Below are 14,410 nucleotides of genomic sequence, written 5' to 3'. Positions count from 1 at the left end.
GATGTTTGGACATATCTCTAACCAATGTAGGATGAAACCAAATTAGATGAATTTCAGACCTATGCAAAGAAATGTTGTTTGCCATGCATGTAACAAAATTGACCACATTGCAAAGTATTGCAAAAGCAAGAACAATGATCTGGAAAACAAAGGGAAATAATATGAGAAAGACAAAGAAAAGGTAGAAGAGATCAAGAACAAGAATGAGAAGATGTGGGTTAGAAAAGATGAATCCAAGGAAGATAGTAGATCTGCACCTGAATCCATTGCAGGATCTTCATTTGGTAACTAAGGTTTTTGGCCTTAGGGGGTGGCATCTTCGTGCACAATTTTGCAGAACCCCCTGGAGAGATATGTGATCGATCAAGGTTGATTGCAGATGCTTGGAGATGATTATTCAGAATTCTTCATGTCAATCTTGACATCCAGTTGATTGGAGTATGCTGGACAAGACATCCGGTTGAGCTTTACAGTGGCATTTATTTTAACTTAAAGTTAGGGTTTGTGAAGTTAAAAAGGGTGAAATATGAATCATTTCTCACATTACGAATGAAAAGTTGAGACTATAGAGCAAGGTGAACTAGTTTCCATGGCGATCAGAAAGCTTGAATTCATCCATCAAAGAGTTCTTATGCATCTGATAGAAGAAAAAGGTTTGAACCCTACATTTTTTAAAATGGTGTCTTCTTCTGTTGATACACCCTTGGTAGTAGAAGTTTCTGAGCGAGCAAGACCACAATTCAAAATACATCCATTCAAGTATGTTGAGGATGAACCCAATGGTTATTTTTCACCCATTCCTTACGAATTTTTGCATGTTGATGATGTGAGGGCATACATTAACTATTCAATTGAGGAAACTGGAAATAAAAATATCTTAACCTTGTATACTGAGCGGATAATGGATGGAGTTGGAAATCCTAAAACCAAAATATTCACAGTTGCAGAGGAAGGTTTTCATGCAGTTTGTTCATTTCCTGACATTCGATGAGGATGAATGGGTGAGGTACATTTTGAGTCATTTCCACGATGAATTCATATGGTTGGAAAAACCCTACAAGATAATCTAGCAGGCAATCCATGTAGTCACATGCCTGAATCAAACCAATGAAAAACCTAATCTGAGGAAGGTAACAAACCCTACCATTACAAAGCTAATTGGTGCACAATTTGACATCAGATCTATGGCCATTGATGATATCCTAGAGCATGATGTGAGATTTGTATCCATGATCATTGGGTACAAATTTTATCAGTCTAGCAGATTGAATTTTATCTCCAGTATAACGATATATGCAGCCTATTAGATGGTAAAAGAGGATATGCAGTATGATTTGTGTACAGTTCTTCTTGAAGAGCTCCTGAGCAACTTGAAGAAAATAAAAACTGACAAGAAGAATATTTTTAAATTCGGTTCACTAATTATTTTTCTAGCACTATATTTCATGAATGAGATCCCCAAGACAGGCATAATCCAATGGGCTTAGGATTTATCGATGACCTCTCATATCAAACAAGGGCTATAGAGATTGGGAAATAGAGAGAATCAGATAGCTCACATGTGGAGCTTCTTTAAAACCTTCCAAGGAAGAATGAAGGACAGGGAAATGATTCTTAAGAAAGTGGTGGAGAAGTATGAAAACTCTATTTGCTTCATGGTCGACAAAGACTAGTGCCATATGAAGGTGGTAGAACCAAAAAATGTGTGGATTTTTCCAATGGACTATGAGGTTGATGCCCAAGCACTTGAGGTCTATGCTCAACGCCTTCTGAGAAAACTAGTGGACTCAAATGAACCAATATTTGACACCTTCAAGGAGAAGGATATGGAGTTACATGAGAAATTCAGCAAGCCAACAAAAAAAAGAAAGGTATCTAAAATGTCTGAGGAAGTGGCTGTGCAAATGGGATTCACTTGAGAGGCAGTCAAGCAAGCAAGGGAGAAGAAGGCACAAATGGAAGCTAAAGAGGAATCAAAGAAGCCTAAGGTTGAACTGGTTCCTTCCAAATCAAGCCCTAAGGAGACCAAGTCTGCCTCTACTCTGGTGAAGCCTTCTACAGGTCAAAGCTCATTCAGGAAAGGAGTATGATAAAGAGGAATCAAAGAAGCCTAAGGTTGAATTGGTTCCTTCCAAATCAAGCCCTAAGGAGACCAAGTTTGCCTCTACTCTGGTGAATCCTTCTACAGGTCAAAGCTCATTCAGGAAAGGAGTATTGAAGCAAAAGGAGAAACCAAAGAGAACTTATGTAGCTGTATCTCATGTTACTTCTGAGATAGAGTCAGATGAGGAAGCATAAAAAGATAAGAAGAAAGGAGAATGTGTAAGAGTGATTAGGAAACCACAGTCTAGTGATGCTCAACAAAGCAATAAAACACAATTAGAACCCTCTTGGACCGACAGGCCTAAAAGAGGAAGAAGGGTAAGAACAAAATTTGATAAGGACCTTGAATCCAAAAAAGTGGAAGGTAAATATGCCTTTATTTCTCCATTAACTGCAAAAGAGATGACTGATGAGATAGTTGAGGATGGTAATCTCAAAAACATCAGTTTATACTATGATAATTTTGATAAAAATGAGAAAAGGGAAGTTGAGGAAGTTTTTGTATTGCAAAGGAAGTTGAGGAAGTCTTTAATTGAATTAGACCATAGTATTCTGAAATATTTATATAATATTATTGATGCTAGAAGGCTAATTGCAAGCAAACTAGCTAAGGAAATGAAAGAGTGTGAATTGATAAACATCAGTGCTTTCATTTCTCAAGAAGAAGTTGACAGACTCATGGAGCTAGCCAACTGGAAAGAATTTAGAAGGAAAAATAGAGCCAATAGGCTTATGGTTGGCAAGGTTGAAGAAGTAAGAAAAGAGACTAAAGAAATTTGGAAAAAGGTTTCTAAAGGACAATCGATTTCCAATCAATCCTAACTATGATGGTGAATCTCAGAAGGATGACATCTCTCATCTAGTAGTCCAGACCCATTCAACCCTTGATGCTACAGATAGTCAAAATCATCCGGTTGTTCACCCAGAAATGGTGGAAGGGAAAGATGAAGTGGCAAAAGAGACACCTAAAGTTGATACTGCACCAAGTGGTGACACCGGTGCACAGGCTGAAGAAAAGGAAAAGAATAAAGAAGGAAATGTTGCAGGAAGAGAAGAGGTAGATAAGGATAAAGTAAATGATAAGGCCTAAGGGGGAGAGCAGAAAATTGGCAATGTCCTGGTAATCATGGTAATTGACACTCCGAAGGACAAAGGAAAATGAATTCTCTCGCAGATCTCCATTAATTTTGATAAACCTCTTGATATTGGATAGATGTCTCTAGCATAAAGGCTAATGATAGCTACAACAGTCAAGGTTCAAGCTAGTCAACACTTAGTGAAATCAGAGACTGAGGACGAGAAGCTGATTCAGATGTCTGTGAGTGTTTTGCAAAAGGTGGTACCAGAAGTGCCACTAGATCCAAATTATAACTCCTTCGCTAAGCTCTTATAGTTAATTAACAATATCAGTACCAATTTTGAATCACTAGAGAAGACAACCAGCAAGAAGGTATTGGATAGATTCAAGGAAGTGAGAATGTAGACCTTCCAAAAAGTGATTGAAGATGACAGAGTTAGGTTGAACAAAGGATTGTAGACCATCTCCGAGGCTCTAAGTGATGGAGGAAATATATACAAGTCATGCCTTTCACTGTCCAAATTCACCTTAGATATAGATAAACAAATAAGTGTTTACCAAGGAAAACTTGACAGTATATCTCAGTCATTTGATTCAAATGTTGCCCTTGCCAACAATGTTGAAGGTCAGGTGATGGCTCTGACAGATCAAATCTCGAACCTTAATTTAGAAAATGAGAGAATTCTGAGGTGGGTCGGTGAGCTTGGGAACCTTATTTCTCCTTGGATGGACACCATGTTGAGTAACAAAGTTGACTTCTTGAAGACAATGGCACAGCTAGTTCTGTCTGAATTGAAAGATGTAGAGATTTATGCCTATATTTTTAGTGCATTCATCATAGTTTTGGATAACTTGAAGAATGGGTGGGATTGTTAGTAGAAATCAAGAAGGAAGACTGAGAGGGGGGGTGAATCACTCTTCACCGGAAATTAGATAATCAAACACCAAATCATAAATTGATAAACTACAATAGCTTAAAGATAAGAAAATGAACAACACAACACACAACACCAAGATTTTTGACGTGGAAAACCCTGTCAAGGGAAAAACCACGGTGGGAACCTGCCCACAATAAGATGATACTCTGCAGTAGTATGTGAAAATATTATAATGGGGAATGCACATGCATTCAAGCACACTGCCTAGGCTCACTGCTCAAAAGATATATGTCCGGAAGGCTCCAACCCTCAGGGAAGTCTCACTGAATTACAAAATGAATCGGCCTACAATCCGGAAGAAATGAACTATGATTGTAGCATCTACATATATCTGATAACAGTTCTGGTTAAACACAATTGTCTTCTTTGCAACACCGATCTCACCACAACACTTCACCAAATGATATATCTCTTGTTCACACACACAAATCTCTCTGATAATGTAGACCTCACATCAACAACTAAATTACATAAGTATATCACCTATATATACAAATCATCAACCTTGATAGCAAGGTCGACTAAACCCTCAACTCATAAATACAAAAAATATATTACACGATACAAAGATTGACCACCAGACCAATATTATGATTTATATTAAATAGCATGGACCTAATTCAAATTCCCAAATGATCACATCCACCGAAAATCATGCCAAGATCAACCGCAACATGTTACACCACCAAAAATACTGCATAACACACAAATCATCACCGATTGACAGAAATCACCAAAAATCGCACAATGATCAATATAGATTGCCAAAAAAAATAGGACATGATTAGGAGACACCATCAAACACATTAGAATCATCCGGAATAGTTTCACCAACACCTCAAATCAAATCTTCATCGGACAACTTCTCATAGCTCAAGAATACAACTAAACAACAACTATCACGAAGAAAGATAGCTTGTGGATCACCAAATCATGAACCATCTAAAATGAAGATACAAAAGATCCTCCCAAACAACATCCCAAACTCTTAGCAAAAGATCTGATCATACCGGAATATACCAGAGGGAATATCAATCGGAACACCAACATGAACACTAGGAACCAGTAACCAAATAACAACAAACCAGATCAGAAAATCTTCACAAGCTCACTGAAAAAATTGACAAGAATATGTTGACATCAATGAAAACAACATATCCAAGTCCAAAAACCAAATCCAATAGACTACAACAATTTCCCAATAATCTCAACAACTCAACAATATCCTCCTTTAGCATTGATGGCAACATATGAATGTGAAAACAATCAATGCAAAGAAATAAGATATCACCAACAGACTCCCCTTAAGATCAGGATAGATAATGCAATTTTTCACACGATCTCTCCCCCTTTGACAACAATGCCAAAGCTTTCCAAAAACAAAAAAACCAAACACATTCTCCCCCTTTGAATATGAAACATAGGTCTCTCTCCACCAAAACACAAAAACATGAATCTGTCACAACCAAGTCAACAGACTACTCCAGCAGAGGAGAAACACTAACACATCAATCTGGATAAGAATAATATGGCTCTTAATTCGACCAGATCGATGCAACTCAATACATCTAGTTCTCATCAGAAGGGGTGGTTACCCCTAGCTTATCTCTCAAATAGACAAATGTATCTGCAGGCAAAGGCTTAGTAAAAATATCAACATTTTGTTCTTTTGTAGATACATATTCCAGCTCCACCTTCTGTTCACTGACTTACTCCTTCAAGTAATTGAATTTGATTGACATATTCTTATTCTTTGAATGCTATACCAGATTATTTGACATGTTTATAGCATTGGAATCGTCACAGTATATGACAGTAGGCTCATCATAAATAATTCTGATGTCTTTCAACATTTGCTTCATCCAAACTATCTGAGTGCAATTACTAGTAGCATCAATGTACTCAGCTTCAGTAGCAGATAGAGATACTGAGTCTTGTTTCTTGCTAGCCCATGAAACCAAATTCTTACCTAAAAAGACTTCTCCATTGGTAGTACTCTTCCGATCATCTACATCACCTACCTAACATCAGTGTAAGCACATAACATAAAATCATCTTTCTTAGGATACCATAAACCATAATCCATAGTTCCCTTAAGATATCTAAATATTCTTTTAACAACAGTAACATGACCTTCCTTCAGATCAACTTGATATCTAGTAGCCATACATACAACATGCATAATGTCAGGCCTAGTCTGAGTAAGATATAATAGTCCACCAACTATAGATATGTACAAACTCTGACTAGATTTAGGAGATTCATCATTTTTAGATAATTTACAGCCAGTCAGCATAGGAGTTCCAACTGACTTGGAATCATCTAGTCCAAACTTCTTCAACAATTCCTTCACATACTTAGTTTGAGATATAAAGACACCTTTCTCTATCTGTGCAATCTGCAAACCTAAGAAAAATTTCATCTCACCAATCATAGACATTTTAAATTCCTTTTTCATATCACCGATAAAATTCAGCTCATATCATCATCACCACCAAAAATAATGTCATTAATAAAGACTTCAACAATCAGAATATTATCATTTTCAATTTTAAAGTACATATTACTATCAACAACACCTTTAGTGAATCCTAATTTCAACAAGTATTTATCTAATCTAGCATACTAGGCTCTAGGAGCTTGTTTTAATCCATAAAGTGCTTTCTTCAAATTGCACACCATATCACCATCATTTGATAGTGAAAATCCATCACGCTGTTCAATGTAGACTTCTTCTAGATCACCATTCAAAAATGCAAATTTGACATCGATCTGATATACCTTGAAATCTTTATAAGAAGCGTAAGAAAGCAACAATCTAACAACTTCAATTCTGGCAACCAGAGAAAATTTTTCTTCATAATCAAATCCTTCTTGCTGTGAATACCCTTTGCAGACCAGTCTAGCTTTATTTCTGACTACTTCATTGGCTTCATTCAATTTATTTCTAAAAATCCATTTAGTACCAATAACATTTTTATCCTTAGGTCTAGGCACAAGTTCCCAAGTATTATTCTTTTCAATTTGATCTAATTCTTCTTCCATGACCCTTATCCAATTCTCATCTTTACAAGCTTTAGCAACATCTTTAGGTTCAACTTTGGATATCAAACATACCTCTTCTGTAGCTAACTTCTTCTAGTCATCACACCTTTATTCTTGTCACCAATAATTTGTTTCTCAGAGTGATTTAATCTAACATACCTTGGAGTCTTTTGATTCTCAGATTCCTGCACATCATCATCACCAGCAAGAACATCCAGGTTAATAGTCTTTGTCTCTACCAAATCATTATGCTTAGGTCCTTCAGGCTGAATAGGAGCTAAAACAACACGCTGACCTTCATCATAAGCTGTGATCTCCTTTCCAAGATTCTCATCCACCTTCACACATGCACTCTCAACAATATTTCTCAGTCTCTTGTTATAGCACCGATAAGCTTTACTCTTTGTGGAATATCTCAAAAAGATACCTTTATCACTTCTAGCATCAAAATTTCTAATATCCTCATCTCTCTTGAGATAACATTTGCTACCAAAGACTTTGAAATATTTCACAGTAGGAACATGACCAAACCAAAGCTCATAAGGGGTCTTACAGGTATCACCTTTGATACGAAATCTGTTAAATGTGTAAACTGCAGTACTAATGGCTTCTCGCCATTAGATCATCGAAACATTTCCTTCAATCAACATAGTCCTTGCAGCATCCAAAATAGTACGGTTCTTCCTTTCAACAACTCCATTCTATTGTGGGGTTCTAAGAGCAGAAAGCTATCTTTTGATTCCATGCATCTCATAGAAAGAATTGAACTCGCCAGAACAAAATTCTCCACCTCTATTAGATCTCAGAAACTTTAGATTCAATCCAGACTCTGTTTCAACTTTAGCTTTGAATATCTTGAATTTCTCAAATACTTCTGATTTCTCCTTGAAAAAGACAACCCACATCATCCTGGAATAATCATCAATTAGCAGCATAAAGTATCTATCTCCCTACATACTTCTAACATTTGTAGGTCCACACAGGCCAGTATGCACAAGATCCAACAATCCATCTAATTTATATAATTTGTTCTTGAAAGAAATTCTTGTTTGCTTACCCAACTGACATTCCTTACATACTGGATTAACAAGTTTAACAATCTCAGGTAGATCTCTGATAGCATGTGTAGAACTAATCTTGATCAATGAATCCAAGTTTACATGACATGTTCTTCTATGCCATAACCAACTCTCATCTATCTTAGCAATCAAACAACTCCTCTCACTAGCATTTAAATGAAAAATGTTACCTCCAGTCTTATTCCCAGATGCAATCTCTATACCAGAGGCATTCGAGATTTTGCATTTACCATCCTTGAATTGCAGATCATAACCCTTGTCAACCATCTATCCAACACTCAAAATATTATGCTTCAAACCTTCAACATACAAGACATCATCAGTGTTATGCTTACCATCAAAAGAAATAGAACCTCTCCCATGGATTACTCATGCTTTGTCATCTCCAAATATGACTGTTCCACCATCATACTTTTCCATACTTACAAATTTTCTTTTCTCACTGGTCATATGATGTGAACAACCATTGTCAATCACCCATACACTCTTTTCTTCAACTTTTGCAGCCAAAGCCTTTTCCTCAACATAACAGCTAGTGGTATCAATAGGCATAGGCCCATCTTCCTTAATGGCAATAAACACAGCTTCATCTCCTTCTGACTCTTCATCTGTAACACTTTAATCTGCAACATAATAACAGTTCTTCTGGTTCCTAAACTTATGGTTAGACTTATAAGTCTTATCATACTTCTCATGCTTCTCATATCTATCATTCCTATCATACTTATCATGTCTGTCATACTTAGCCGTTCTCTCCTAACATCTAGAAGAAAAATGTCCTATCTTATTGCATGTAAAAAATTTCAAAGGCAACTTTCCATCATACTTACCAACACCTTTAGGCAATCTCCAGATAATCAATGCTTCAAGCTCATCAAGATCTCTCTCTTGCTCTGCAATCTCTCTTCTTTCTCTTTCATACCTGGATATCCCACACTCATTAGGATCATATTTATGCTTACCGGAGACAGATCCCGATGCTTTAAATGTTGTCTCAGACTTTCCATGTGATTCTCCAAATTCGCTCATCTCAAACGCAACAAGTTTTCTAACCAACATAGCTCTTGTTACTATAGTTACACTCCAGATCTCATCTATAGCAACAACCTTATGTTTGTAAGCAGGAGGCAAAGATCTCAACACCTTAGCAACAATCTCATCTTCCTCAATCTTCCGACCAACACACATGATACCAAGGACAAGCTCATTCACCTTAGCCATGTATGAATGTATTTTCTCATCATCTCCCATCTTCAATGTCTCATACTTTCCTTTCAAACTCTGCAACATAGCAACTTTCACTTGACTATCACCTTCATACAGGATCTCAAGCTTCACCTAGATCTCATGTGCAGTCTGAAGTTCCATTACATTTGTCATTTCAGAATCAGTCAGGGCATTGAGTAATGCTTCCTTTTCTCTGATATTATATTTAACTTCTTAACTTCATCAGGAGTGGATGGTCCATTATGAGGAACAACATAGACATTCTTAGTAATCTTCCACTAATCTTCTCCAAGATATTTCAAGTGCACATCCATTCGGTTCTTCCACACAGTATAGTTTCTTCCATCATACCTTAGACTATCCTTCTTGAAAAGAATACCTTGAGCTACCATCTTGGATCTCCTCAAGCGATTAAGCTTCTACAAGAGGATCTAGCTCTGATACCAGTTGTTAGCAACAATCAAGAAGGAAGACTGAGAGGGGGGTGAATCAGTCTTCATTGGAAATAAGATAATCAAACACCAAAGCATAAACTGATAAACTGCAACAACTCAAAGATAAGAAAATGAACAACACAACACACAACACCAAGATTTTTGACATGGAAAACCTAGTCAAGGGAAAAAACATGGTGGGAACCTACCCACAATAAGATGATACTCTGCAGTAGTGTGTGAAAATATTACAATGGGGAATGCACATGCATTCAGACACACTACCGAGGCTCACTGCCCAAAAGATATATGCCCAGAAGGCTCCACCCCTCAGGCAAGTCTTAGTAACTTACAAAATAAATCAGACTACAATCCCAAAGAAATGAACTGCAATAGTAGCATCTACATATGCCTGATAACAGTTCCAGTTAAGCATAGTTGTCTGATCTGCAACACTGATCTCACCACAACATTTCACTGAATGATATATCTCTTGTGCGCACACACAACTCTCTATGATAATTCAGACATCACATCAACAACTAAATTACATAAGTATATCACCTATATTTACAAATCATCAACCTTGATAGAAAGGTCAGCTAAACCCTCAACCCTCAACTCATAAATACAAAAGTTACATTACATGATACAAAGATCGACCACCAGACCAATACTATGATTTACATTACATAGAATGGACCTAATTCAAATTACCAAATGATCACATCCACCAAAAATCACACCAAGATCAACCACAACATGTTATAGCACCAGAAATACTGCATAACACATAAATCATCACCGGTTGATAGAAATCACCAAAACTCACACAACAATCAATGCGGATTGCCAAAAAAAATAGGACACAATTAGGAGACACCATAAAACATGTTAGAATCATCCAGAATAGTTACACCAATACCTCAATCAAATCTTCATTAGTTAATGTCTCAAAGCTCAAGAACACAACCAAACATCAACTGTCACGAAGAAAGATAACTTGCGGGTTACCAAATCATGAACCATCTGAAATGAAGATACACAAGATCATCCCAAACAACATCCCAAAGTCACATCACAATATCTGATCATACTGGAATATACCAGAGAGAATATCAATCGAAACACCAACAAGAACACTAGGAACCGGTAACCAAAGAACAACAAACTGTATCAGAAAATATTCACAAGCTCACTAGAAAAACTCACAGGAATATGTTGACATCAATGAAAACAACATATCCAAGTCCAACAACCAAATCCAATAGACTACAACAATCTCCCAACATTCTCAACAACTCAACAGGGATACCCATTTTGGATTTTTGAAGACCATTTTTGCAGATATCTTCAAGTATGTATAGAGTATCTAGTATATTGCCCTATATATAAGTTTTGGTGTAGCACCCCAAATTTGGGATTGTTGTCAAAGGGGGAGATTAGAGTGAAAAATGTACAGAATGATACAAGTTTTTGAGATTTTGATCTAAGAGACAGTTTTAGAATTTTGATTCGGTGCACAGGTTTCAACACTTAGTCATTTTTCACGAGTGTTGCCATCAATGCCAAAGGGGGAGATTGTTGGCAATTGACACTCATCCGATGAATTATAATTCATGGATAATGGATTAGGGTTATCATTGATGGCAACTCTCCTTGGAAATCCTATCTGGTAGTTGTGGATTTTGATATCCGAAAGAGGAAGTGATTCGGTAATTTGTCTCCAGTATTTTAGGATAAGTAGAGCATTTTTGGTCTAAAATATTTTCAGTGATTGTGATGGTTAGATTCGAGCATGGGATGATAGGGATGACATGTAGAAATCATTTTTTCATTATTTGGTTGATCCGCATATGTTTTGGTGATCCAGTCCGAGTCGACACCCGGTTACACGTTACATTGCATATTGTGCTTGGCCAACTTAATGAATGTTTATTTTGTAACTGCGGATATATATAACTGATGTAGAAGATATTTTTGGATGGTGATATGAGAGAGTTATGATCAAGAAACCTTTTTGGCATAGTTTCACATGCACATTCTTGATCTGGTAGCTGATTGAGAAGCAGAACATAGAAGAGTTGCAAAGGTGTTACGGTCAGACTTTATGCACTTAACCAGAACTCATCCAGACATTGTTTGATGCTATTTTGGAGTTCAATAATTGTAGTTATCATTGTAATTGATCAGTAAGTCACTGTGACTTCCATATTGTAATTGAACCTTTGGTTCTAGGTAGTGTGCCTGAATGCAAGTGCATTCCCCTTTTGTAATATTTATATACTCCTGATCACAGTATATGAATATTGTGGGTTCCAATCCCACCATGGTTTTTCCCTTTTCGGGCTTCCATGTAAAAATCTTGGTGTTATGATTTTGTGGCTGATTATCTTGTGTTTCTGCATTTTACTTTCTTTCATTTGCTTCTGGTGGTCTAAGAATAAGTTTGAAAGTTTATTTACCTGTAGAACATTGATTCACCCCCCTCTCAGTGATCTTTGATTCCAACACGTAGGCATGCAGGTATAGGTAGGTTAATGGTGGAATGATAATGTTAAATACATAAACCTCATGAGTAGGTATGAGTCTTCGTTAGCAACAAAATAAGGTCAAAAGCATAAAATCTACTTTACTTAACATATGCAAGCGTAACTCTATTTTACCTTGATTTTCTTATTGCTATTGTTGTTTTATTATTATCGTTCATTTTTGGATCTATTTTTCTAATGAGAAATTTATAACACTTTTAGAGGTTGAAGCCTCTATATGCTAGTAGTAGCATCAATGTGGATGTAATATGAGAAGTAAAAAAAACATTATTAGTTTGCAATTTTTTAAGCAATAGTATTTATGTTTTATTTTTTGGTGAGTGTTCAATTGTTGGTCTGATGCTTTGATATAATTTGTCTTGATTTAATTCTATTGAAAGTAATCTATTTTATAGAAAAACTACTTGCTGTAAGTAAAACATTTTTTGCTTTTTATTAAAATCTTGAATATAATCCTTGATGGGCCACTTGACTATTTACAAACAGGAAGATATGCAACTTAATAAGAAGTATCAACTCAATTAGGGTTTTTGGATAAACTACCCTATGTTCATTGATTGAAAAGAAGCAATATGAAGTGAAATTATTAAGAAAGTATGAAGGAGTTGTTAAAGAGAAGGATGGAACTTGAAGAATATGTATCTTAATTGTAACCCAAGTAGCTATTGGATAGGTGAGTGAAGCACAATGATCTCCTATCATGTTTAGACATCTCTCATTGTCCTCACAAACATAAAGATAAAAGAGAGTGGGCCTTAACATAAAAAGCACTAGAGAATTTAGTAGAGCACTTGGCATGTAATTAGCACGGGGGCTTGAAAAAATACTCAGATCAAATAGACCATAAGAATAAGTAGGGTTAAGTGTCTCCAAGAAATACTTAAAAATTCTTGAGTTTACTATCATCATATTTTGTCACTTGATGTTATTAATCATTTCTAACATCTTGCCATCATGACAATCTATCAAACTATAGGAATATTTGACTTATAACCATTTAGCTAATTCTGTTCCATTTTGGTTAGCAACAAATATGACATCAATTAATGGTTCGAGAAATGAAAACCTACTTCAAGAAAGCTGAAAGTAGATTTCTCATAGATTATTGCTTTCATGGAGGAATAAATAAACTCACAAAAAGAATAAGAGGGGCAATTTTATCCAATAAATGAGGAAATTTGATGTTTTCAAGGTGATGGATGAAAAAGTTGTGAATGCTTGAGATTGAACTAAAGTAAGGTAGGCTTATAATGGAGAAGAAGAATCAATGAAGAAATAGGGATACTTAATCCAAATTATCCTTGTTTGCAATTGACTTCATTATTAATGTTGTTTTGGGAAAAAAACCACATTTTAAACATTCAAAATTGCTTTACTAGAAAATAAGCCATAATCCATGTGATTTTTCATTATAGAGAATATCCAAAATGTGTTTTTATTGAGAGTTACAGTTGGAGAGTTGGTTGTTGATTGGTGGTACATGTGTTGCCATCAGTGATAAAGGGGGATATTGTTAGCAATGCGTGTTCAGTGCTATCATTGATGTCAAAATAATATGTGTGGATTGTTGCCTGACATGTAAAGGTCCAAAAATGGGTGTTCATATGTTGTTATGATCTCTGGTGATGGTAGTGAGTGAGCATGTGGTGTTTCCAGAAGGTGACAATAGTGGAAGCCAGAATATGTAGGAAAGAGTATTTAAAATCTTTATGGGAGAATGTTCTGCATTCCTCCACTTTTGAAGATGATGGATTACGGTTCTAGATTTAATGTCTATATTTTGTGGATGTTGCACTATTATTTTTTTCATGTCCTCAACACTTCAGGTGTTGAAGTAAGTTGTTACAGTTTGTTGATAGCGAGGTTGTTTGTCAGGATTGGTTCAAAGAATGCTTTGCATTTCTATGCTATGTTGATTCAAGTGTTGTGGATTGGAGGATATTCTCATATTGTT

The sequence above is a fragment of the Cryptomeria japonica genome, chromosome 10 (genome assembly GCF_030272615.1).
Source record: "Cryptomeria japonica chromosome 10, Sugi_1.0, whole genome shotgun sequence".
Lineage (NCBI taxonomy): Eukaryota > Viridiplantae > Streptophyta > Pinopsida > Cupressales > Cupressaceae > Cryptomeria > Cryptomeria japonica.
The sequence above is the reverse complement of the archived record's forward strand: the minus strand, read 5'-3'. Positions refer to the sequence as shown.